Source organism: Festucalex cinctus, chromosome 9 (genome assembly GCF_051991245.1).
Source record: "Festucalex cinctus isolate MCC-2025b chromosome 9, RoL_Fcin_1.0, whole genome shotgun sequence".
Classification (NCBI taxonomy): domain Eukaryota; kingdom Metazoa; phylum Chordata; class Actinopteri; order Syngnathiformes; family Syngnathidae; genus Festucalex; species Festucalex cinctus.
This window is the reverse complement of record NC_135419.1, coordinates 4817162-4841637: the sequence shown is the minus strand read 5'-3', so window position 1 is coordinate 4841637 and position 24476 is coordinate 4817162. Positions and strand designations below refer to the sequence as shown.

The window sequence follows — 24476 nt, the reverse complement described above, 5'->3', positions numbered from 1 at the left end:
CATCGCAGCATACTGATTAGCTGTGAGGTTAAGGGTGCACTACACACAAAAAAAAACTTTTCTTCCAAAAACAAAACAAATATTTGGAAAATGCGGATTTTCAAATGTGAACAGACAAAGTTAAGTCAAATCTTAGGAATACCACGTCAAACTGACATTCAGTCTTTCACGTTTCTTTGATGTCCACAAAAAAGGTTAATTAGCTTCACTGGTTTGTATCAAAAATATATACATATGGTTTATAGAACCATATTGAACCCCATATTGTAAGACACATACAGTCGACCTGTACTTTAATGTCCTAGAAACATCTACAATATTTTCCTTCAAAATGTTTCAAAATTTTTAAGCGAATTTTGTAAAAATGCGCAAAACGAACATGCAAATTTTGCCAATTTCCATTCTGTGTTATTTTGCGACAATGGAGCGGCGAGAAGACTGTGTTGTGCGATGACGTCATATGAACTGTCAGCAAAAGATTAATGCTTGCGTCTTTTATTAATTACAGAAACATTTCAATTTCATCGTCCCCACCAAACATACCTTACATTATTTGCCATCATTTGTGATGATAATATCAATCAATTAATCTTTATTTATATAGCACTTTTCATACCGAAAAATGCAAATCAAAGTGCTTTACATAGTTGAAAAGCAATAACCTTGTCAGCCATCTGAATTCTCACGATATTTGTGAGTTCACAAACTCTGGAGAATACAACTTGTACTGCTCCCACTGATATGTTTGCACCCAACCTTTTTTAGGTCGGACCAATCAGGTGTTGTTTCGGGCGGGACGAAACCAAGAAGCGCTGATGGCGGGGGTGGGGGACAAACAAACCTAACAGACGAATGGACGCTGCAATTAAGGATGTTCTCGTAGAATTACTCACCGTTTTTCATGTTTCACTCCATGTCTCCCTATTTCCAACGCAGGTGATTCCAATGACAGCTCATTAGCCAGCTCTGGAGAAGCAAGCAAGCTTTGATAACGATCCTCACCTGCGTTGGAATCGGGAGACGTGGAAAACTGGCTGGATAGTGTGCCCCGAGGACCAGCGTTGAAAAACTTGAGGATACTTGAAGACTAATTGACTTAAATTCACAAAAAGGTCAGTTCCTTTCACTTAAGACTATTAAGTTATCAAATTTTGTGCCAAAGCGCTGAAAAGTGGACTAACAATAATGTTCATCCTTGAAGCCTCTACCTTGTGACTTTGTTATTCATGTTTCATTGTTGGGTGTATCCACTCCAGCTCCAGAATAGAAAAATGAATGAATACCGTATGTACCTCTTTGCTGATTGGCTGAAGTCATTCATACGCAAGGTCAATTTGTAGCACCCACGTATAAAGCAGATAACGGGTTAACGCGGGCATTTGTTTAAGTGGCGGTATTAAAGGCATTACTGACTTGCGGAGAAGTGCCAATTTGCACCGGTGGTAGAGGCTAAATCCCACGCTGCAGAGGATTTGTTTTGTTTTAATCCACCTTGTCAGGAGCACATGAAGATGTCACTAGAGCTTCAGCTAGAGAATCGCTTTGCTAGAGACCAAAAAAAAAAGAACCTTAGCATTTTTTTCCTTTTTTCCCCTCTCTTTTCCCAATATAAAATGACAAAGCCACCTCACATTCCGCTAATCTATTCCACCCACATATTGTATTATACAAGCTCTAGTTGAAAGTCTGCCTTCAAAGCGGTGTCTCAAAATGAAAAAGAGAAAAAAAAAAATGTCTGAAACACCCTTGACTGCATTGCTTATTCTGGAGCCATAAGTGAAACCGAGACAACACTGTATTAATATTTTATGTGCACATGGACCCCGCAAGCCCAGTGCGAATCAATATCCACACCAGCTTTCTTAATCTGTGCAGTCACTTGACAAACGAGGGGAACTCGAGTTGCGGCAAGTCTGAATCGCAGGAATGGCGGCGGATCTGGAAATGACCTGGGAGTCGCCGGCCGGGTCATTAAATTATCTTCTGGCGTAAATAGTGAATGTTACAAGCAGGCGGACTTGTAAAATGGATTATCATCTTTGGCTCGGATTTGTCTGCATCCCCCCCCAAACCCACCCTGATGATAAATTAGTGAGCAGCAAGGACCAGTTTATTTACAAGCTGATAAATGGGCATCTGCGCAAAAGCACGGCGGCTATGTGTGTTCTGTACAGGCCAGAGTGGAGGTGAGCCAAGAAGTCTCAATCGTTTAAAACGAAACCGTGCTGTTAAGTGCCTCCTCCGGCGGTCGATGAAGGCCGAAATAGAACCATAATCCTGACCACCAATGTACGGTAAAGTAAGGTGTCACAGATTAGTAATTCACTCAGGTCTGTGTATAAATTAACTTGCACAGTTTTATATCTGTATCTATGTTTGTTTATCCTGCTTGCAATGAACTCAAATAAAAATGTAAATGTAAATGCAACAACTTCAAAGAGGTTCCTGCGAGTCGGCAGCCTTTAATAACTCCTCTAACTTTTTCCTTTATTCATACTTTTGCATCCTTTTTTTTTTTTTTTTTTTACCATTTAGTGTTTGTTTTGCATCATGATAACCATTTAAGCACGATTTATTCCATTTTTGGGCGGAAAATATTAACACTTGTTGTTGTGTGCGCTGGTGAACCGGCAACCCGTTTGTAACGTCTTTGTTGTCTCCTTTGCTTTCCACCCACTTATTATTTACCTGTTGTGCTAGAGTAATTGCACATTTACAGCATTTTTATCATGATATTGTGTCGAGTGGAAAATTTCATCGCTATTGGACTTTCAACGTTTGTCTCCGATGCTACAACCACAAGGAGTATCGCCTCGTTATTAAACCAGTTGGCATCCCTTTGGAAATAATCTTTCCCAGAGGAGCTATCAAAAGGGAGGTGCGCCATGATTGGTTGTTACCTACTTCCTCAGCACAGGTGATGTCATCTTCAGGGCAAAATATTTACTTTTTACTGCTGAAAATGGCTCAATGAGTCAAGTATCTCTTTGACCGCCAAAAATGTTTAATAACGATTAGTAAAATCGCGATATATGTCGACGTAAACGTTAAATGAGGTAAACAATGTTTTGTTTTGTTTTTTAATCAATGGGCAGTGCAATGTCTAAGTGCAGCGCTGCCTGGTCAATGGGTTGTGGAATCAAAATTACTCACTATGTCCAGCAGATGGCAGCATTGCATCTCTTTTCAATGGCCTGCCGGTGTATGGAATTACAATGAAACGTTTTCAAGGATGACGTGAATGATCAAAGCCTTTGTCATATGAAAGTTTTTTTTTTTTTTTTTTTTTTTTTTGATAACGTGGCAGTAAAAGAGTTAAGGACAATTTTAAATGAGCCCAAACTTGTGAACAGTAGTGTGTGTATACCCATCCTTCCATTATCTGAACCGCTTATTCCTCATGAGGGTTTGCGGGCATGCTGGAGGCCAACTGTGTTCGGGGCAGTAGGCGGGTTACACCCTCAACTGGTTGCCCACCAATCACGTTACACATCACGTTATGAGAGTACCCTTGCATCACTGAGTCAAAAACATAATAAAATGGCTAATAGGAAAGTAGTAATTGTTATTTTTACGGGTTGCAAAGCAGCTACAAACACATACATGCATGAAATAATCTCATGTTAAACCATTTTAAGTGTAATGATGTAAAATGAGTTTTTGATTGTAGAAAAAAAAAAAGAAGAAGATATGTCCCCTTCATAGCCAACTGGGCTCAATGTACACAGGGAGGCAAGGGTTCAATTTGTTCAGCTGGGCTTGAGTAACGAGGAGGGAAATGGATAGACTGCATATTCTTGATGGTGGCTCTAATTCCATTAGCTGAGGCGCTGTTTTGACTATCCTAGCCCCCCCCACTGCGCTGACAATGGCGTATGGGGTGGGAGGACAGGATGTGTTCTTTTTAATGAAGTCTTCTACAGTGACTCCTGCTGTGTGGCAAAGTACACATACGCATGCACACACTCATTGTTGCACTGATGCTGGCGGTTCATTAGTTAGAGCAACTTCCTTTGCCCAGACTGTATAGGCCCCGCTCTCCATTTCAGGAGACTTTCTCTTATCTGATTACCTGTCAATCTCATCTCGGTCTCCTCGGCTCGTCCCTTTCATGTCAGCCAATCGGCATCCGAGTCTGCTCAGCCACCCATGTGTGACTGTTTTTGTTTCATATTCCGTCACACTTGCTGTTTGTCAACTGGCGTTCTTGTCCAGTTGGTGAAATGTCATCAGATGAGGCAAGTCATGTTTCATTTGGAAGTACGCACTCGTGAACGTAGGGAATCGCCGGATGCTGTTCTCGTCTGCTGGTTTGTTACTTGTGAGGACGGCTGGAAAAATATCCCAAGATGCATTTCGTGCTGATATTAAAATGGCGGAGGTGAGTACTTATATTTTTAGGTTGTAAATATTTACTTAAAAGTATATTTTTATTAGTAAATATTTAGGTGGGAAATTTGGAACTACTTCATGAATTGGAATGAAGTGTCAAATATAAGTGTTAAGATAACTGAGAAAAAAAAAGAAGTCATTTTCTTTTGAGAATGAATACATTCATTTATAACTGTAAGCCCCAGCAGTAATCATTTAATTAGGTGGCAGTAATGCATTATTTCAGTTTGCAAACTACCGTTAACGGATGGTGGTCGGGATGGGGTGAGCTGCTTCAGTGAATACTAAAGCCAGTGTTTCATGCCACAAATGCTAATAAATGCTAAATATTATTGGAGCGTTTGCTTCGATTCTACTGGGCTAACACTACAGTAAAGGTAACAGCTCCTGCTAATGTTAGTTGTAGCTCTCACAGCTAGTATTGCTCGTATGTTTGTCGCTAATGCTACAGTGACTATTACCGTCTCAAGACTTGGTGCTACAAAAACTATCGGTTATGCTGTTCACGCTAAGTAAATACAGCTATTGATACAGCTAACTCGACTGTATCAAGTACTGTTAAAGCTAACACAGGGAGTCGTTATGCTACAGTGAATGTGTTAGCTGGTTGGGAAAACGCATAACGTGTTCATCCCGCAAATGAATTCTGAACTGGGCTCAACTTAACGTCTTTGGGCCTGCCGTTCAAATAAAAGCGGTCTTTGTCTAATTGGCGCAGCTCGGCGCGCATGAAAGATGGAATCAAGGCTGAAGGTGAATCTGATTCAAATGCAATTTCTGTGCTTCACCAGAGCAGAGAGAGACGTTTTGTCTTCAAAACGAACACTGACACCTTTATTATCAAGCTCCTCTTCAACTCGACGGGGCCACCGTTATTAAAGCAGAATCAAATGTGCCTCTGAATGAAATTGGTTGTGATTAGGGTGTAGTGCGAAACTAAGGAATAGGTGTTCTTTAGATCATTAGTTTGTCTTTTTTTTGTTGTCATTAAGAGTGTTTACACCAGATGTTACTAGAATGCTTTCAAGTGTTGACAGACTCCTCTTCATCTTCTTGTCTTTACTTCCCTATCTCTGAAACGTTAATCCAGGCTACGAACCCAAACCAGTTTTGCACCCTGAATTGGTAACATTGGCTAGCAACATTTATCTGACACTCTTTCGCCCACTTCACACTGATTGCGGAAAGGACGCCGTGCGTTTACGGTACGGCTTCCGCAAGGACTGCAATTCACACCGCGTACGTTGCGTGTCCGGAAATCTGCACCTGCCAGACCACAAGATCACGGGGGTTCACGCTGGAGAGTTTTGCTCACCCAATAACAACCGTGTATAGTCCTATTTGTAAACAATAGCCACACTTGCCTGTTGTCACACCGATATGCTTTTTGGACATTATTTCTGGGACTTCTACCATGGGGAAGTACGTTTTGTTTTTAAATAGTGTTATTTCGTCATGTTTAATTTATTCTGAGCTGTTTTTTCTGTTGTTTTTGTTTTAAATGTCCGACTCATGTCATGCTCTGTGGTTAGCTAGCTTCCCTCCCCAAAAAAAAATGAGTTCGCAAACGGTTTTATTTTGGAAATACACCGGATTTACCTTGATGCGAGACGCCCGACTTTCTGTCCGGCTTGTGTAATTTCTTCAGCATGAAAATCCGCATGCGGCATCTGGAAAAAATAGAATGCTTGCGGAAACCATCCGCATTGCCGCATCCGTTCCGCACCGCACCGCATCTGGTGTGAATTGGCACGTAGACTCGAATGCGTTCTATCCTTGTGGCGTCCGTACGGAAAATGCACCACGCCCGTTCCGCAGGCAGTGTAAATTGCGCGTTAGCCTCTTTAAAATCATAATCCTAACTTGTAACCCTATCCCTGCCCTGGTAAATAGTCTGAAACATTAAACCTGTTAAAGCTCTAGTCCTGGCTTGAAACCCTACTTTGAAACTTGACACTTGTTTTAGAGAATTACTGGAATCGAATTTCTTCATGGAAACATATTTTCACATATGTATATACATGATTAAACACTGCTGTCACCCATCTAAGAAAAGTCCTGAGTTGTATCTATGCTGTTGTTTTTTTTTTTTTTTTTTAATGGAAGGGTGAGCTTGCACTTATGTGGCCCCATAGAAACGCAATTTCATGTTGCCTGCATAACTGATATGCTTCTGGTCAAATGGCAATAAATTTCGATTTGAGTTTAATAAAGCTTTTATGATGTCGGACAGTTTGACCCACAAAAAAGATGAATGCAATTTCCATAATTTCCTTTGGGGAAAAAAATGGGTTTGGGGGTTCAACATTTTAGAAGTTCAACAACACTAATATCCCAGCAAGCATATTAATAAAACACACGCCGCCTCACATCTACTCACGTCGTTTATCACGTTATTCCCACCAATGACCGGACATGACGACAGGTTGTCGGCACCATGAAATTGATCAGCCCTGAGCCCGTGTGAAAAATACTGACCACCAGGCGCTTGTTTTTAGCAGGCGATCCTACGCTTGGATGCGCAAACAGCGGCCAACTCTTCCACTTAGGTGCTCGGCATAAATAAAGCCGATGAGTAATAGACAGTTTTTTTTTTGTTTTTTTTTCTCATGCCACTTTAGCTCCGGTAATTGCGCTCATAACTTATGCCGAGTGGTTTTCGTCCCACGCGATGTGATCCACCTGTTGCCGCTTTTACTTTCACACTGAATGTGTCAACTGTCATTTGTGTGTGCTTTGAAATGCAAAGCAACGATAGTACTGTTTTCCGGCCTTAATTTTAGACACATTTGACCAGACAAAATGACATTTTGAAGTCTTCATTAGGCTCACTAAATTTGGCTCTAGTCTGTATCCATCCGTCCGTCCATCCATCCATCCATCCGTCCGTCCATCCATCCATCCATCCATCCATCCATCCATTTTCTTCCACTTAAAATCCATCCCCCGATCTCAGGTTCACTAAGATATGCCTATAAAATGTAATCCCATCGTGAATAGATGCAATATCTAAGAAGGCATGAGATAACAAGGTGGCCATTTTGGTTTGAAAAGGCCATTTTAGGGGTATTTAAACCATTCTCAACAACTTAAAAAAAAATAATCTGCCCCTGTTGCCAGTTTTAATTGCTAATATGTAATTTGATAGGCTTGTCACTCATGAGTGCACACACAAAAAAAGCCTCATGATACCATTTCTGAATAGACCCAGGAAGTCTGCCATTTTGGTTGGAAGCTGCCTTTTTTAGGGCATTTTATCTATTCTCCTATTTGAAAATTCAGCCCCCGAATCCAGCTTTACTTTGTATCATGATATTTGGTGCGTATGCTTATCTTGAGGAGACGCACACAAAAAAAAAAGTCTCCTAAAGCCATGTTTGAAAAGACGGATGAAGTCTGCCACTTAAGAGATTTTAGGTTTGTTTACAGTGGTCCTTCAAAGATGAACCAGTCCGAGGGATTTTGTCGGATTGGTACCATATTTGAGCCACATATACTAGAGAGAGGAGCAACGCTAGCTCATGTAGGTTTTTAATACATTCAGATCACAGAAATGTTTAATTACTCACCATTAAACACAAGACTCAACCAGGCTCCACAGCAGTAGACCAGAAGTCAAGCGTGCCGAGTCGTGCCTCGCTGCAATGTTTTGAAAAGTTCAGTAGACGAGCAGACCCACAGAAATGTTTCAAGAAGCCATATGCTAATACTAATTAGACAGATTGTCAAGGCAAGAGAATGTGAATTTGTAGTTTTCATGAAGTTTGTTGACTCACCTTAAAACATAAAACTCAACTTGGCTTTGCAAGGCTAGAATAAACCTCAAGGGTGCTCTATAATATCGAGAATTCAGCTTCTAGGGATCCGGCACCTACTTGTTATCATGAAATTTGGTAGGCATGTTGATCATTAGTTATCATCCAAAACAAGTAAAAGAAACCATGTCCCAAAAAAAAGTCAGCCATTTTGATTGGATTGGCCATTTTAGGATCACTTTGGGGTTATTTCCATTGGTTCGTCAAAGATTGCTACCCAATTGGAACCATGTATGCTAATGTAATTGGCATTGTAAGAGTTTATTTTGTTGCTGTTGTGTGTGGGGAGAAGCAAGACGATGCGAAGTTTGACCCGTCGTAAACTCCAAACAAATTTCAGCTCCACAAGCTGAAACAAAAAAGAAAAAAAAGCTCACCATTTATTGAACACACGGTGATTTTTTATTTTTTTTTATTTTTTATTCTTTTAAGGTGTGCCAAACACAACACCCCCAAAATTCATTTTGCACTTCCTGAAAAGTTGTAATCAATTTGCCCCATCACCAGTTGGTACAGATCGACATTTTGGATAGACATGTCTGTGATTACAGGATACACAAAAAAGTCTCACGAAACAATGACCTGAAATAATCAGGAAGTCAGACATTTTGATTTGAAGAAGCCATTTCAGGCAAATTTGGAGAACTTGACAAGGAAATTTGCTCAAATGAGCCCCAGTGAGAAGCAGGCAAATTAGATGGATGCTAAATTTTGCCTATGCTAATGTGGGTGGAGCATGCCAAAAAAATTTGATGCATTCTAGGATTTGTCATGAAAAAGGACCCGTCATCACCGCTTTCAGCTTTATTATTAATTAATAGACGGCTGCTGCTCTGATGTATTCAGAGTAATCGCTGTCCTTATTTCTGTTTGAGATCTTTCCATTTCTGCTGTTTGAGATCTTTCCATTTGTGCTGGGGTCACTGGTCAGGCCAGCTGTCCCTCCTCGAAGAACCTCAAACACAAAAGGCGGACACAATATGACAAAACGTTTTGTCATCAAAGATAAAATCAGAGCCGCTGTCAAAGGGATTTGTCCTCATTCAAATTGTTTTTTCCCTCTTTCCGTTTGCTTTTCATTTCCTGTGACGCTCTTCAAACACACACGAGTCGGTCTGTTTTATTTATCCATTAGGCCCTCCCAGCATCAATTTATGCAGTATATTACAACCCAGCCTTCCGAGCATGACTCTGATCTTGAGCAGCTTTAAGTCATTGCAACAGCCTGATGTTTTTGGAGGCTGTAACCCAAATGAAATGCGACTGTCCAGACATGTTGATTCATCTGATTTTTTTTTTTTTTAAGTTATTGATCCTATTTAGTAAATTTCCTCAGACTACACTCTAATTCCTATAGGATCAATAAAGTCACAAATATTCTGAGGAATAACCCTAAAGATTTCTAGCATTGGCCTTGAAGAATATGACTCAGCTGTTGGCACTCACCAGGTGTTATTTTTGAAAGTTTTTCTGAAGTGATTTTCTCCTAGTCAGAAAATCATCCTAATGATTTAGAATGGAGAGCGACCCAAGATGGCTGTTCCAGACAGGAACAAATATAACAAGAGTTTTTTTTTTTTTTTTCTAATATATATAGTGTAATACTTAACACTATTCATACTGTTGCGTTTGCATCCATTGTTAATTTCCTAAAAAGAAGATTGATGTTGCGCGTTCATACAAAGAAAATACTTCACATGCTCTCTATAGAATTGAATACATAGTTCAGAGTGTTTGTACTGTTGCTGTTACATGACTGTGTGAATCATTTTCTTCAAAAAAAAAAAAAAGACTATAATGTTATGCTTTTCTCGGAAGAAAATTTAAGGTATTGTATATTATGAAATATTTAGTTTATACTGTTCAAACTGTCACAGTTGGACTTGTCAGCGTTGTCCCCAAAAAGAAGAGAAGCTGCCAATGCTACACATTACTACATTAAATAAATAAATAAATAATAACAATAATATTATTTAGGTTTAAACAATTGTATATTATTAAATGTTTTGTTCAGACAGATCAAAGTGTGACTGTTGCACATCTATGTGTTCATTTGCTATTTTATACTATTTGTAGTTGTTTTTCTTTTGTTTTAAATTTGTCATTTGTTTAAACAAAAGAAAATCAGTTTTGTATTTTGTCATTTTTCTGTACCCAAAGTGAACCGAACTGTAACCTTAAAACGGAAGAATGAACAAGACTGTTATTTTTGGTGTACAGTTACACCGCTAGTTTGCAATATTGATACCCGACGTGCCCATAGAGCGCGATAAAAAGTGAGCCCGGATGTCCATTCACAGTATTTTTATATGCAAAATTCCTAATGGCTGCTGCATTATGTTCTTTTTATTATCTCTGAGGATGGACTCTAATCGGGGAAATGTAATCTGGGCACCAAAGCACCCACCCGCCGAGTCAACACGCAGCATTTATTCGGCGATTGCTGACAGCCGAGCAGGGCTCTTCAGGCGGCATCTTTGCACAAGCAAGAGCAAGAGAAGCTACTTCAAGGTTTTGAGAGATAATTATAGATTATTATAGAAAAAGCCAGGATGGGGCCGGGTCGCATCCAAACACCGCCAGCCAGGTGGTTAATTCAGGGGGTCGAGGGAAGGTTGTGTTGACTGAACGATCAGGATGACTTGGAAATCGCACAGTTTCAAGAGTGACAACTGTACTTTTGTTCCACTACAGTCCTCGGGGTTGTGTGGAATAGTGGGTGCAAAATGCCACTTTCAGCAAATTCAAATTTCACCTGAACTCAAAATATAACCCACGGTATAATTTTGGGCTTATTGGTACATGTGTTGTATCATGAACGTCTAAGAGTCCCTTGTAGGCTATAACGTAGTCGTTTACAACTCTGCTTATCGAGATTCTTTTAGAAGAAAATGAGGAGAAAATTGACTGTGTAGCGCCCACGGGAAGATTCGGCTCGTGAAGCCAGTTTTCCTTTGGAACATGAAATGTGATAGCAATGGCTATCACGAGGAGACCCACAAAAAAAATCAAGGATTACACATAAAGTCTACTATTTTGATTCAAAGTGTCATTTTTATATGGGCCAAAGAGGCCAAAGAGGAACAAGCTGTCTCCCATTTCTGGTTTAAAATTGAAAATTAATACATGGATAATTAACTGTTATCTGATCCTCTATTTTATTTACACAAGTCGTGCACATGGATTAGTGTTGTCACCACGACTTCTTTAAAAATCGAGTCGGCTATTAAGATCCCCCCCCCAAAAAAAAAAAAATTAAAAAAAAAAAGTTTTTTTTTCCAATTTTTTTTTTAAGTCCACTAAGTTAGAACCTGCGTTGAATTTAGTGGATACGAATACGCATTGTTCCTTATCTTTTGCACACATAGTACACAAACGGCAACAAAATTTGCCTATGCTAAACGATTAACAATCGCGATTAGCATTAGCCCTGAATAAACTCGAATCACTTCGTGTACTGTTCCTGAAAATCACTTTGTAGTCCAACATAATGAAAAGTGTCCGTGCAGAACCGAAATACTCGTTACGGGCCTCCCGGCAACATCCAGATGCCTCAAATATGGTTTTTAAAATTATTAAAATAGCTTTTAGACATTTTCAAGGGTCATTCAAAGACAAAATTGGTCTATAGAGATTTTGTCCAATTTCTACCAATTTGGAACCATATACACTAGACACACGGAAGATGCAAAAAAAATTGTAGTGTGTGTGCAGGTATGGAGTTTGGTCATTTGCCCTGAAACACAAAATTCAAGGTCACATTATCCAAACGTTGCTTCTCTTCATTGGTTTCTACTTTTCTACTAATCATGTGAGGTCCTCCCTGCCTGCTTGCACTCTTTAACTTGTGTAGTGTATCTTTTGTCAGTGTTTACAATGAATGTTGAGCTCTTCAGTTTCCGCCTTTTGCGTCCAAGAAGCGGCACAACAAATGGTGCGCTGAGCCCGAGAAGAATGATGGGATTGGGTATGAATGCGAGTGCCCCCGAAAGGACTTATATTTACTTTGCAAATAAGAGACGTCCTCTGCCGGGAGCCAAGGAGGGGGGTAACGGATGACGTCCATGTGTAGTGACAATGTCCACACAGGGACGCCGGACGGATGGCTCGGTAAGAACGCGGGACCTTGCCACGGGGGCCAACGCTGTTAGACGCATCCTAAAACCTCTTTTTATTTTATTTGGTAATGTTTTTGGAAGGCCCTTACGCCGGATCATCCTAATGAGTGTTTGGGGGACTCGTATTAGGGAGACAGAAAAGATATGTGGCATTTTGCTCTTGCCAGGAGGCCCCTAGGACGCAAATGCTCCTCTAGGTCAGGGTTTGAATAATCTACATGCTTGTATTTGCGTGGCATTCTCACGGTAATGCGCCATATTTGTAGCTTTCCGAAATATGTTGTGAGCCCGCCCCTTCTTCTGTATGTGATTATTGCCAATACGTTGTGCTTTCCTTTGTAGTCCGGATTGAGAAATCTTATATTTGTTCAACAGATAATTGAATTACAATGTTTTATGTTAATTAACTCTTTCACTCCCAGCCATTTTCACAGAAACAATCCCGTTCGCTCCCGGCTGTTTTACTGGATTTTGAATGATTTTGCAAGGCCCACAGAATATTGTGTTCTATTGCTATAAAAGCATGGCACCTATCAAAAGAAAGAATAATTAAAGTCTCTTCTTTCATCAGGAAAAAAAAAAGTATGTTTCTATTTGTTTCCGTTTTGCAGCAATTAGCATTAGAAGAGAGCTAAGTTTAATCAGTTTTCACAAATCTATTCAAAATTGTAAGTAACTTAGCCTTTTTTCTACATGGCTGTGGTTGATCTCCTTTGCTCTGCTGCCACCTGCTGGCTGTTTGTGTTATAACTACCATTTCTGCAACCGTTCTTTGCAGTTAAGAGGCTGCATCAAAGCCTTCTGTATGCTCTAGGATAAAAAAACAAACAAACAAAAAAACATATAAATACGTCTTTGGGACACTAAACAAAAAACATGTATTTACACGTTATTGGGAGCAAATGAGATAAGGTTCCTTGATATACAGTTTAGAAGTCAAATGTAAGTCAGGAGGTAAAATTCACAATTTGACAAACATTTTCGGAAAAATCCACATTAAAAGTTGCACAAAATATGAGTCAACTCACCTTTTGCTAGCTTTGATGTGGATGTTTTATTGTTACATTTTGATATTATTATTTTTTTCTCCACACTCTTTCAACTGTTGAGAATGTTAAAGTGGAAGTCAACATTAACCATTTCTTGACAATAATGTTATAAGTGACCTCTTAGTCTAAGCAAAATCCAGACGTTTTTGTCCATCTCAAGATGACACCAATGTTGCTCAGGTCTCAGGTAATAACCAATCACAGCTCAGCTTCAGAAAACAGGTGAGCTGTGATTGGTTGGCTACCCCCTGAGATGGATAAAAACGGTTGGATTTTTCTTCATAACTAATATTCCACAAATGTAATATTAATCAGAATGTCATGATTAGACTCGTGAGGTCACATATAACATATTATAGTCAATATTTATTTTTTTTGGGGGGGGGGATTGACTTCCCCTTTAAAAAGCAACTTTAAATTCCTATACACTGAATACAGGTGAAATGGGTTCCTGTAGAAACTGCAATTGAACAGGGCAAAAAGCCAACAGCGATGAGTAAAGACAACTTTTACATGATCTTTTATCAGAAGATAGTAAAAATAGGCTTTGATCACCAGATAATAACAGGTAATGATGTGCAACGTATCACAGTAATAAATGACAATGTTTATAGTGTCACAGGATCTTTGTGGCTTGAGCTTCCTAAATGCGCTGCTGTGGAAATTGAACGTCTAAACATATGAGTACTTATGACTGCATATCAAATGTGTTTTTTTTGTGTTTTTTTGTACCAATGCTTTGTAGTAACCTTTTGCAATTGATCACATCAACAGAGTTAATTTGGAGTTAATTAAGCACCACGAGCCAATCAAACTAGGAAAAGGGAAAGCTAGAAACTGCCTGAAGCGCAGATTTACAGCGTTTGCTTATGCTGCCAAACATGATTGCCACACTCTGACTGTAGACTTAGCGCATTTGCATAATTTTTCTTAAGTTACAAATAATAATCCTCCACATTTTTGGTGAAAAACATGGGCAGAAAGTACCACTCTGGAGCTTGGGCTTATCTTAAAGAGAGCCTACTTCTTTTTAAACTGCCGTTGGAATTTGTTAAAGAAACCCAATTTCCTCCTGGAGCCCAAATTTGTCCTCTCTGCCTCTGGGTTAACATTGAGAATGTGTTGGGTGTCATCCTGATCTTTATTTTAATGAGGCGTAATGAGCTGCATCCTTTTAATTAGTTCTCCCTTAACGTGAAAGGATGTCAATTGAGCTGTTGATCGATGGAGGCGGCGATGCGTCATTTCAATTACCTCCAGGGGGCTGGAAGTATCTTTGTGTTTGACTCGCACAGTGCTGCGACCTTTCGAAGTAAACAATTCAATTGTGTGGGCTTGTGTGAGTTGATAGTGAGCGTATGAATGCAAAAGAGACTTGGCTCTTATTGACAAGAAGAAACGGCATTTTTTTTTTTTTTTGTGATTGATCACGGGCTTTGTGCAATTTGATGCATTAAATGCTTGCGAACAAGACCGTCTTTGAGGTAAGATAATCTAGAAGATGAGCAAATATGATAACTATAGTGTTAGAGAGTAATCTTACTGCGTTTTAACTGCTTAAATTAGGGCGACGGTATTTTGATTTCCAAAAAAAGAGAACGCTCGGTCCGACCTCGAGATACATAAATGATGTTCAAACTTTACTCTTGAAGTTTTACTTCACAAATGAATAGGGCGGGTGGGGTGGGTGGTGTGATTGGGGGTTAAAAGGGTTAAAAGAGGACGTTTGGTCACCCAATCTCAAATGGGCTGCTGTATCAACTGAAAGTAAATAGGATAAATCTAACACAGGGTCAACAAAACTGTCTTTGATAGCAAATGATGGGCAGCAAAAATATCAGTAACTGCCTCAAGAGGTTGCTGTAAAAACTGGAATTAAACCGGACAAAGCTAACAGCAATTCTGATAAAAGATAAGTGATATAGTGTCATAGGAATCTTACTTCTTTTAGCCACTTAAATGTGCTGTTGAAACTAACTAGGACACGGCACAACAATTTAAGCTAACGGTGTGAGCAAACCAGTCTTTGATGACAACAACAATAAGTAACAAGTATAACAAGTGACAGCAATAAGTAATCGCACCTATAGTATCACAAGAATGTCACTGCTTTTAACTGCCTTAAAGGGCTGCTGTAGAAACTGAAAATGAGCACAACAAAGCTAACAGCAATGGGTAAACAAAAGTCTTTGATAACAAGCGACTACTGTATATGTGTAATGTCATAGGAATCTTACTTCTTTTAGTTGCTGCTGTACACATCAGTAATAAACGCGACAAAGCTAACAGAGGGTGAAGTTAGGTGATCAGACATCTTGTTTTGGCCGGGAGAGTCCCGTTTTGGAGCCTTAATTGAGTCCTGTGTCCTGGAGGATTTAGCCAACTCCATTGTTTTGTCCCGTTATTATGCAGGTTTGGTCCCAGCGTCCCATTTTTGGGTTTAATTACCATGTGTATGTCAGTCACATTGTTGTCATAGCGATTCATATGATAAATCATTTTAAAGATCAGCTATTCACATTTGCGTTCTCATTCACATCTGCATCTAGCCCAGGGGCAGGCAAACACGATCCTCGAGGGCCGAAGTCCTGCAGGTTTTGGAGGGTTCCCTCTTCCAACACAAGCTGATTCCAATCAGCAGGATTGCTATCAGGCTTATGCAGAGCTTGCTGATGAGCTGACCATATATCAGCTGTGTTGGAGAAGGGAAACATCCAAAACCTGCAGGACTTTGGCCCCCGAGGACCGTGTTTGGACTTTGACCAGCCCTGATCTAGCCGGTAGCAGGCTTTGACCGACACTAGAACTACTTCCTGCTTTTGCATCAAAGAATCATGGGAAGCGGAGTCCTAATATCCACTGCGGTCGCCACTTGCCGTTCAGAAAACACAATCTGAGCTTTCTAGCTGTATATTTATTTATGTGATATTGCGGATTGACGCAAATGGCACGGCCAGCTTCCAATAGCTGCATCGGCGTTCTGAAGCATTTGACCCAAAGATAACATATACAGACTGAACAACAGGGGTCCAAGGACTGACCCTTGAGGGACCCCACATGTCATGGCCTTTCGATCAGATTCAAATTTTCCAATGGTCACAAAGTATCTCCTTTCCTCCAAATATGACCTGAACCATTTAAGGACTGTTCCATTTAACCCCACCAACCTAGGGTGTACATAACATTTTTTTTGACAACAAGATAACAAGTAAGGATGTGTTTAGCATCAAAACAACCTTGATGCTTATTGCTGCTTAAACGGTCTGTATAAATTGATGTCTGATGACCATTCAGTCCATTTGATGAATAGCATGGTCTTAAATCAACTGAAAAAAACAAAACAAAACAAATGCCAAGCACCGTTGGACGCCTTCCAGTACAAACAAGGACATTGTAGTAACACTTCCTCGCGGCCGATGAGCTGTGACGATCGGCTCTTTGTACATCTAGCTGTGGGTCAGCACCGCAGCGTCTTCCTTCACCCGTCACCGCTCCCCGAGTAATAATAACAATAGACATATGAGGCCAGGATTCCTTCAAGTACTCAGTGCCAATATTACATTGAACTGTGTTGTTACTTATTCTATATTTAGTTCAGCCTTTGCTGTTTACTTTGTCCTCTTTACTTTCAATGTCAATAACAGCCTATTTCGATTTTCTTTTTAATAACTCTATACATGTTGTTGCTTATTAGCTAGTTGCCAAAATTGTTTTGTTCACCCATTGTTGTTTGCTATGTCCTGTTCCTGTCCAATTACTACAACAGCCCATTTAGGCAGTGCAGTGCAGAAAGATTTCTGTGACACTATGTGAGCATGTTTATTACTGTTTTCTTCACCCTTTGCTGTTGATCTTGCCACCGATGTCCAATAAATGAATACAATGCTTAAAAAAAAAAAAAAAAAAAAAAAAACACGACAGAGTCAAAAGCAATAAACACATAGCGACAAAAATAAATAAATAATACAGGCCCAAGAGAGTATTGTGCAAGTCATGCATTCATATTCATGAAATCTCCATTAAAGTGAGCACCGCACTGATGAGCGTGTGGAAGTGGGCAAGCTGTTGCGCGACGGCGGCACCATGCTGCCGATGACATGGAGCCAGCCGGGCCCGTTGACTTGATGACTGGCAGCTGAATGCCGCTGTGTGATTAGCCTCTGCGCTCGAATGCTTTGACGCGGGCAGATCTGGCAGAAGGAATCGGTGCCGGTTTTTTTCTTTCTTTTTTGTTGTCTGTGTTTTGGGTTGGAAAACGCTCGACGCATACCACAGCAACTGTGCAAAAGCCTCAATTAGGATCAGAGGCAGTGATTTGTTCCCAGGTGTAATTTTTGTCATTGCCATTTTAACTGTTCTTAGATCGCTGTAGCTAAGAATATCTGTCATTGAACGTTTAGGGCTCGTCAAGAGGATTGGACACTTCTTTTGAGTCCTTTAACTGTTTGGTAGCAAAACTGTGCCTCTTCTGATCCTAGAAAAGATACAAGTATGAGTTCGGACGTTCCTGATACTAATTTGTTGTTGATAAAGAAAATAGCAGTTGAAATGTGGACTCATCAGACCACAGACCACTTTTCCACTTTGCATCAGTCCGTCTCAGATGAGCTCTGGCCCAGAAAAGATGGCGACATTTATGGGTGTCGTTAATTTATGGCTTTGGTTTTGCATTACAGAGTTTAGAGTTTATAGAGTAACTTGTATTTGTGGATGCAGAGACAAACAGTGTAAACTGACAATGATTTTATAGTGTTGCTCATCCCACATGCATATAGTCTTTACACAATGTTGCGGAAAAGCATGAACATCTTACCAGCTAGAAATGCACGAAGCGCCTCTCGCTGTTCAACATTCAACAAGGAAACGGTGAGTCATTCTGCGAGAACAGAATTAATTGCAGCGTCCATTCGTCCATGTTGGGTTTGTTTGTTAGCTCTGGCGTTGGCTTCCTGGTTTCGTCACAGCTGCATATCCCGCCCCCAAACACAATGTCCCTCTGTGATTGGTGGTTCGGGAACGGCGGTACGGCAGACTTATTCTCCAGAGTTTGTGAACTCACAAATGTCACAGGAATTCATCTTGCGAGAGCAAGGTTATCAGTTGTCAGTCCACCAGCGAAATGGGAGTCTGTCAGTGATTGTACAGTTCGTATTGATAGTCCACCACTGAATTGGGTTAGTATGAAATTCCTTAAAAACTCAAACTCGCATACTTTATCTTAGATTCCAAACATTCGTCAAATGCGGTACATTTGTGCCATTTATACCTTAACTATTAGTGATCGCTGAATTTTATTACATTGTTAGCTTTCCTGAAGTTTCCAGAGCAGTTGGCGTGATGTAGCAACAAGACAAGGTGGTTGGCATTGTTGGGAAGGACCGACTCGACCAGTTGGTTGGAAGCTGCACTCGCTCGACAATGAGATGCAGGCAGCTGCGTGCTGGCGCCTCGGCCGTCGAGCTTTAGCCAGCCTGCTACACAAGCTGTAGCCGAGTGCTCACATGGAACCGAAAAAGATTTCAGCGGTGAATGTTTTCTGTGCACAGGAACGAAAAGTTGTCCACATTCACAGTGTGTGGTTGTGCTCTAGTGTTTTTAAATTGTTGTGTGTATTTTGTGGTGCATTGTTGTTGGGTTGGATGTGTGTTGTGCATTTTTTGTGCTTGTGGCGATTTTTTTTTTCCATCTGTTGTGTGTTATGGCCATCACCCAAAATCTTTAATCTTGCATTACTTTTGAAAGTAATTCAACAATAGTCTTAAAATCCATAAAATGTGACCCTATATTTTGTCCAAAATAATCTTGAATGACCTTTTTTCTCCCTGAAGTGATCGTTGCTCGTGATTAGTAGCGTGTGGTCCGGGTTTGGTAACACAGTAATTGTGGGGCTTTAGCTATGTCATTTATTCACAGCAGGTGTGCGAAAACAGCGTGTCTTGTTGTCACTTGGCTTCCGTGCATGACAAATAGTGTGCAGTGTTAATGGCCTCTGTGTAAATAAATGAATGTAGCTTGGATGGGATGCAAGCGTGGTGGGTGGGAGGCAAAGGGGAGGGGGAGTTTTTCCTTGAGACATCACATCTAATTGTTTTTCACATTCATATTGAGTCATCCAAGTTATCTGTGTAATAGTGGGGTTACACGCAAGATGCTGTGTTACTTGGAGATGCAGTGCAAGAGCTGGTGGAAATGTAGTTGTCATACTCTCCAATATTTGGCTTGATGGCATGCCAGTTTCCCTTAGCAACATGAAAGAGTCGGTGTACCATTTTAGGGTCATATGGGCCCTTTTTTTTTTTTTTTTTTTTTTCCTCATAGAAATAATTCTCAGAACTTCTCGCTTCCAGGTTTAGTTGGGCCCACAAGCAGCACACTTTAGAAGGAAACTTGAGCTGGCTATTTTACTCTGAGATGATACGGCAAAGATGTACAACTAATATGCTTTTTGAATGTGGCTTTGTAAAGTGCAAACATTATTTGTGATTTCTCTAACAAGAGTCAAGTAAAACTGACAGTCAAACTACAGATACCGGTAATCCGTGTTTGTCCATGATTTTCGCACCAGTGGGTATACGGGTAAGGAAAATTTTATTTGTAGTATAATCTACCGGAAATGTAACTGTCGAATTAGAAATGCAAATATAATCATTTAAAGCAGTGTTCCTCCAACTTTATATACCAAATATCACCTAAAATACATACACAACAATACCGGCACGACCAAAACAGTCGTGTATTCATCCAAAGTATTCATCCAAAAGGAGACAGGAGTTCTTCCTAATAATTACCTGTACATTTACATGTACTGTACATTCTTATTTGTAATAAATTAGTTTGATTAATTAGCAAAAGCGGTTTCCCCTGTTTTTTGACATGGCTTTTGAGCCGGGTCATGACAAGGATATGATCATATTTTAGCATGATTTCGGCAAGAAGATTTGAAAAGTCGTTTAAAAAGTCCTTATTGTATTTTGGAGGTCGGTACATGACACAGCACAGCACTTTAACAGTTTAGCCAACTTCAAAGCTTGTTGATTGACGCTGTAAATTGACATTGTTTTTAAAAAATAGTCGCCAGTCCTCCACCTTGACACAATGCTGCAATTAATTCTGTTCTTGAGGAATTATTCACCGCTCATGCTTTTTTCCCTCCTTCAACGAAAACAAAGACATTTTCATCCATGGCCGTGATTGGTCAAAACAAACGTGCACAATGCCTCATCGTCCAATCAGCTCGAAGTTTTGTACAGAATGTCCCGCCTTTCCTGGGACTACCTTGGAGAACTCCCAGATTGTTATTGTGAAGAACTCCCTTGAGTGAATCACAATATCAATCTGGCTATTGCCAGGTTAGGTTTTAGTATCCCACCTGGGGAATCACAGATTACAATTTAAAAAAAAAAATGTTCAGTGCTTCCCCCCCCAAACCTGTATATATATTTTTGATTTGTGTTTTGAAAACACAATTAAAATGCATTAAGTTTTGAATAAATTCATATTGTTTTCTTAATTACTCATTGATGTGGCGCAATGTGACGCTAATTGGCTTGAAGCATGCCTCGTGGTTGAGTGGGAATGCGTGAGAAAGTGCTGAAGTGAGAGGGAATGATTATGAAGATGGGGAGGAGCGAGGGAAGGAAAGATGCAGGGAGGAGGAGGAGGAGGCGTGTGGGAGGACGGAGAGAGAAAGCGAGAGTGGTAGGAAGGGAGAGAGAGAGAGAGAGAGAGAGAGAGAGCGAGTCTCCCAATTCCGCTGCTGTCTCAGCATCCATCCTGCATGAGACGATGTTCCGGGGAGCAGGTGGCGCCGAGCGGAGGAGACGCGCGAGCGGCCAAAATCGATAGACGGCGGGAGGACACACGACCGAGAGGAATAGTCTGCCGACCCTTCCTCTTGTCTGGGCTTCAGCTGCTTGAAAGTTTCCACTCCTGCTCACCACCACCACCCTGTGCAGTTTTTTTTTTTTTCTCTTCTTATTTTATCCAAAGGGGTGCACCGCCCGGCCGGAGCCGCGAAGACGAGGACGAGGAGCGCTCCTGGAGATCTTCAAGTTCACCATCGAGGTGGAGGAATTATAGACGGACGCAATCCTCCCATTCCCGCCTTTCTTTTCACACGGATTAGGCGTGCGTCGCGCCAAGTACATTCGGATCGGATTCGGATTGAGTCAGGTTGAGAGAGACTTGGAGGAGGATTTTGTTTTTTTTTTCCTCCTGCCGCTGCGAGGTAAGCCGTGAACGCATCATTTGCGCAAAGTTGCAATATGCTGACATCCCCAATGTCTGCTTAGCGCCCCACTCTTCCTTTTTTTTGGGAGGGGGGAGGGTGTGTGCGATGCGATGCGATGCGCGCTCCCCGCTGTGACTTATCTGCATACTTGTGCACGCATAACTGTGCGCCAGTTTGCACCTGAGCGCGTGGAATTGCCATCCACCGCCACCCCCTAACGAGATGCCGTGCATGTTAAAGCCCGCCGTCACAGAGGACTCATTGTGACTTGCTTGCATGTCTCCAATTTCATCCGTCTGCTGTTGCTGCCTCCCCCTTCTTTTTTTTTTTTTCCGGATGTTTTTCACCCTGTGAAAAAGTTAAACGCTTCATATGTCTGTTTCCATCAGCACCAGGCAGGTGAAGGGAAAAAAAATCTGCTAAAATATTCATGTGCATCCTGTCGTGGTGGCTGCACCCTTTTGAAATATTTAAAATGACTGAATACTAACCTACCTGGTGACAATTAAATGTCCCCTTTTGTGTGCGTAGGTACACACACGCAAAAAAAAAAGGCATATGAGAAGTATTTCCCCTGTGCAGTGGATGATGAGAAGTTGATGACAAGCCGATAGGTGGCTCAAGTGACCACTGCAAAGCAGCCCGACTGCATGGATGCACTCAAATGTTCTATTCGTTGAATCCACATATCAGCCTGTATTTGAGTGGATGGCGAGTTTAATGTAACTGGTGTCTGCGTGGGTGAGAAGCTTGTCCCCCTACCCACTGCCTTTAATGTTTTATTGAATGTTAAGGTGGGATTAAAAGGAGGTGGCATGTTTTTGTTTTTTTTTGTATTTCATTACAGAGATAAGACTCTCGTTTAAATTAGGTTTGCCCAAGCTGTTAACCGTGTGTAATCTCTGCGTAAAATGTGTTATTCAAGAAGCTTCTTTTTTATTTTTCATGTTTATCCCCCAACACACATAGACAAAAGACGCCCATTTTTCCTGTCATTTTTTTTTTCTTTTTTCTGTAGGGTGTGTTTATGCAGCCACTGACTCACCGGATGGACAGACGGACGGATAGGCGGGGGCGTGGGCGTTATTCACCGCTGTTGACGGCAGCTTTAGGATACGACAGGATTTATTTTGTGGTTTACTCGCGTTAAATCTTGTTGTGTTCCTGGTGAAAGGTGGTTGGAGGGGTCCCTCAGGGTACAGTCCGACACCAGGGGAGTCCCAAATTGTGGGGAACCCCCATGGGGACGTGAGATTAAAAAGTGTAATAGTGCTTTATAATCAGTCTGTGGGGTTGCATAAGGTATTTTGAACACTACATACCGAGGAATGTTACAGTGAAGTAAATATGTCTGCATCTGGCACAAAATATCTTTCATTTGCGTAAAGTACAATGACACCTCAAGAACATGGAGGCTTTCTGGAGTAAGAATAGAATGAAATCTCAAGGCCCTCAAGTAGGCATAGGCTGAGTTTAGAAATATTCGCAAAAAAACTTTCCGTCATTAGTATGAGCTGTTTTTGTTTGTTTTTGAGTCATTAGTGCATGCAAAGTTACACAAACACCTCCCGCACTCATTGTTCGTGCGAGCAGTTAGCGAGCCTGGTGACTTTTCAAATTTTTTCAAGTATGGCGGCCTGAAGAGGAAGATTATGCAAAACGTGCTTTCAAAAGGTGGTTACGATCGGCGGCAATACTTTTAATACAATATGACATTTATGACAGCGCCATCCATCACTCTTGGATTAATCCAAAGTAACGTTGTTATATACAGTAATTGAATGTATGTCACCAGTTGTGAGTTAGCATTAGCCGACTGTAGATTTGCAAGCAAGGCATTTAACAAGACTAACTAGCATGGCTAACATCCCTTCTATTGTTCAAAAGAAAAAAATTATTTACCCAAACACTTCAAAATAAAACATTATAGAGCTATACTTGCAATACCATGTTATGAAATCTGCAATATTTTTCCTCATTCCGTCACAATCTGATACTAAACCACACATAGGATGTCTTGAGTCTGTGCATGATACAATGACATTCTCAAGTGAAATGTGTTTCTCAGTGGAAGAAAATTTGGTTATTCTTATTGTATCATGGGGCTTCATCTGGCACGTGACATCTAAAATCATTTTGGAGTGAAATGTTGCTGCTCAAGTGTCAAAAATTCTGGTCTTGGTTTTGGTCTGGAGCAGCACCCAGGATAAGGGTGACCTGTTTCTGTGCCAGGGTTATTTTAATATTAGGGCTGATTTATATTCCTGATCTGAAATTAATTGTCAGGGACAGAGGGCATGTGCTGGTGTATATTCTTGATCAGGATGGATTTGCTGTGCTGTAAAATAAATAAATAAATGTAAAAAAAAAAAATGTGTACTGGATTGCGGACTGATTGCTGGGGACCAGTGATACCTCAATCGCATTTTTTTTTTTTTTTTTATTTGATTGTTTTTTAAATTTTTCAAATTTCTTAAGCATAGTACCAAAGAGAGTCTGGAGACATTTTTTTTTTTTTTTTTTCCCCCCCAAGTCACATTTATTTTTATTTTTTCAGATTTGATTTCTTTTTCTTTTGAGAGGGATGCATCAACTGTCATGATTTTGATGCCAGAGGGGTTAAAGATCGTGAAAAACTGTCCGAAATTAATGTACGCCAAAGGACTACAATGTATCGCTTAAAACCCTTCCCATGTACGTAAAAGGTCAAGTCCAAGCGTCAAGGGTACAAAAACAGAAATGTTCAAGTTTTTTATTTATTTTTTTTATTTTTTTTTAATAATCCGAAGTGACATTTTACAGTAGGGAAGTCTCTAGCTTTGTTGTTTTCATAACATTTTAGATCAAAATGAATAAATGCATGAAAAATTCC

At 40.5% G+C, this 24476-nt stretch overlaps 1 protein-coding gene across 2 annotated transcripts in view; it reads left to right on the top strand.

Moving 5' to 3' along the window:
- Positions 1-1006: 1006 nt before the first annotated feature.
- Positions 1007-24476, top strand: part of lingo2 (leucine rich repeat and Ig domain containing 2) — a 205413-nt gene continuing 181943 nt past the window's right edge. The window contains exon 1 of one of the 2 annotated variants that reach the window (XM_077532699.1): positions 1007-1112. The gene's annotated coding sequence lies outside the window, so the exon portion shown is untranslated. Of the gene's footprint in view, positions 1113-21107; positions 21602-24476 lie in introns of those variants that run through there. The other variant, XM_077532698.1, reaches the window with a different exon arrangement.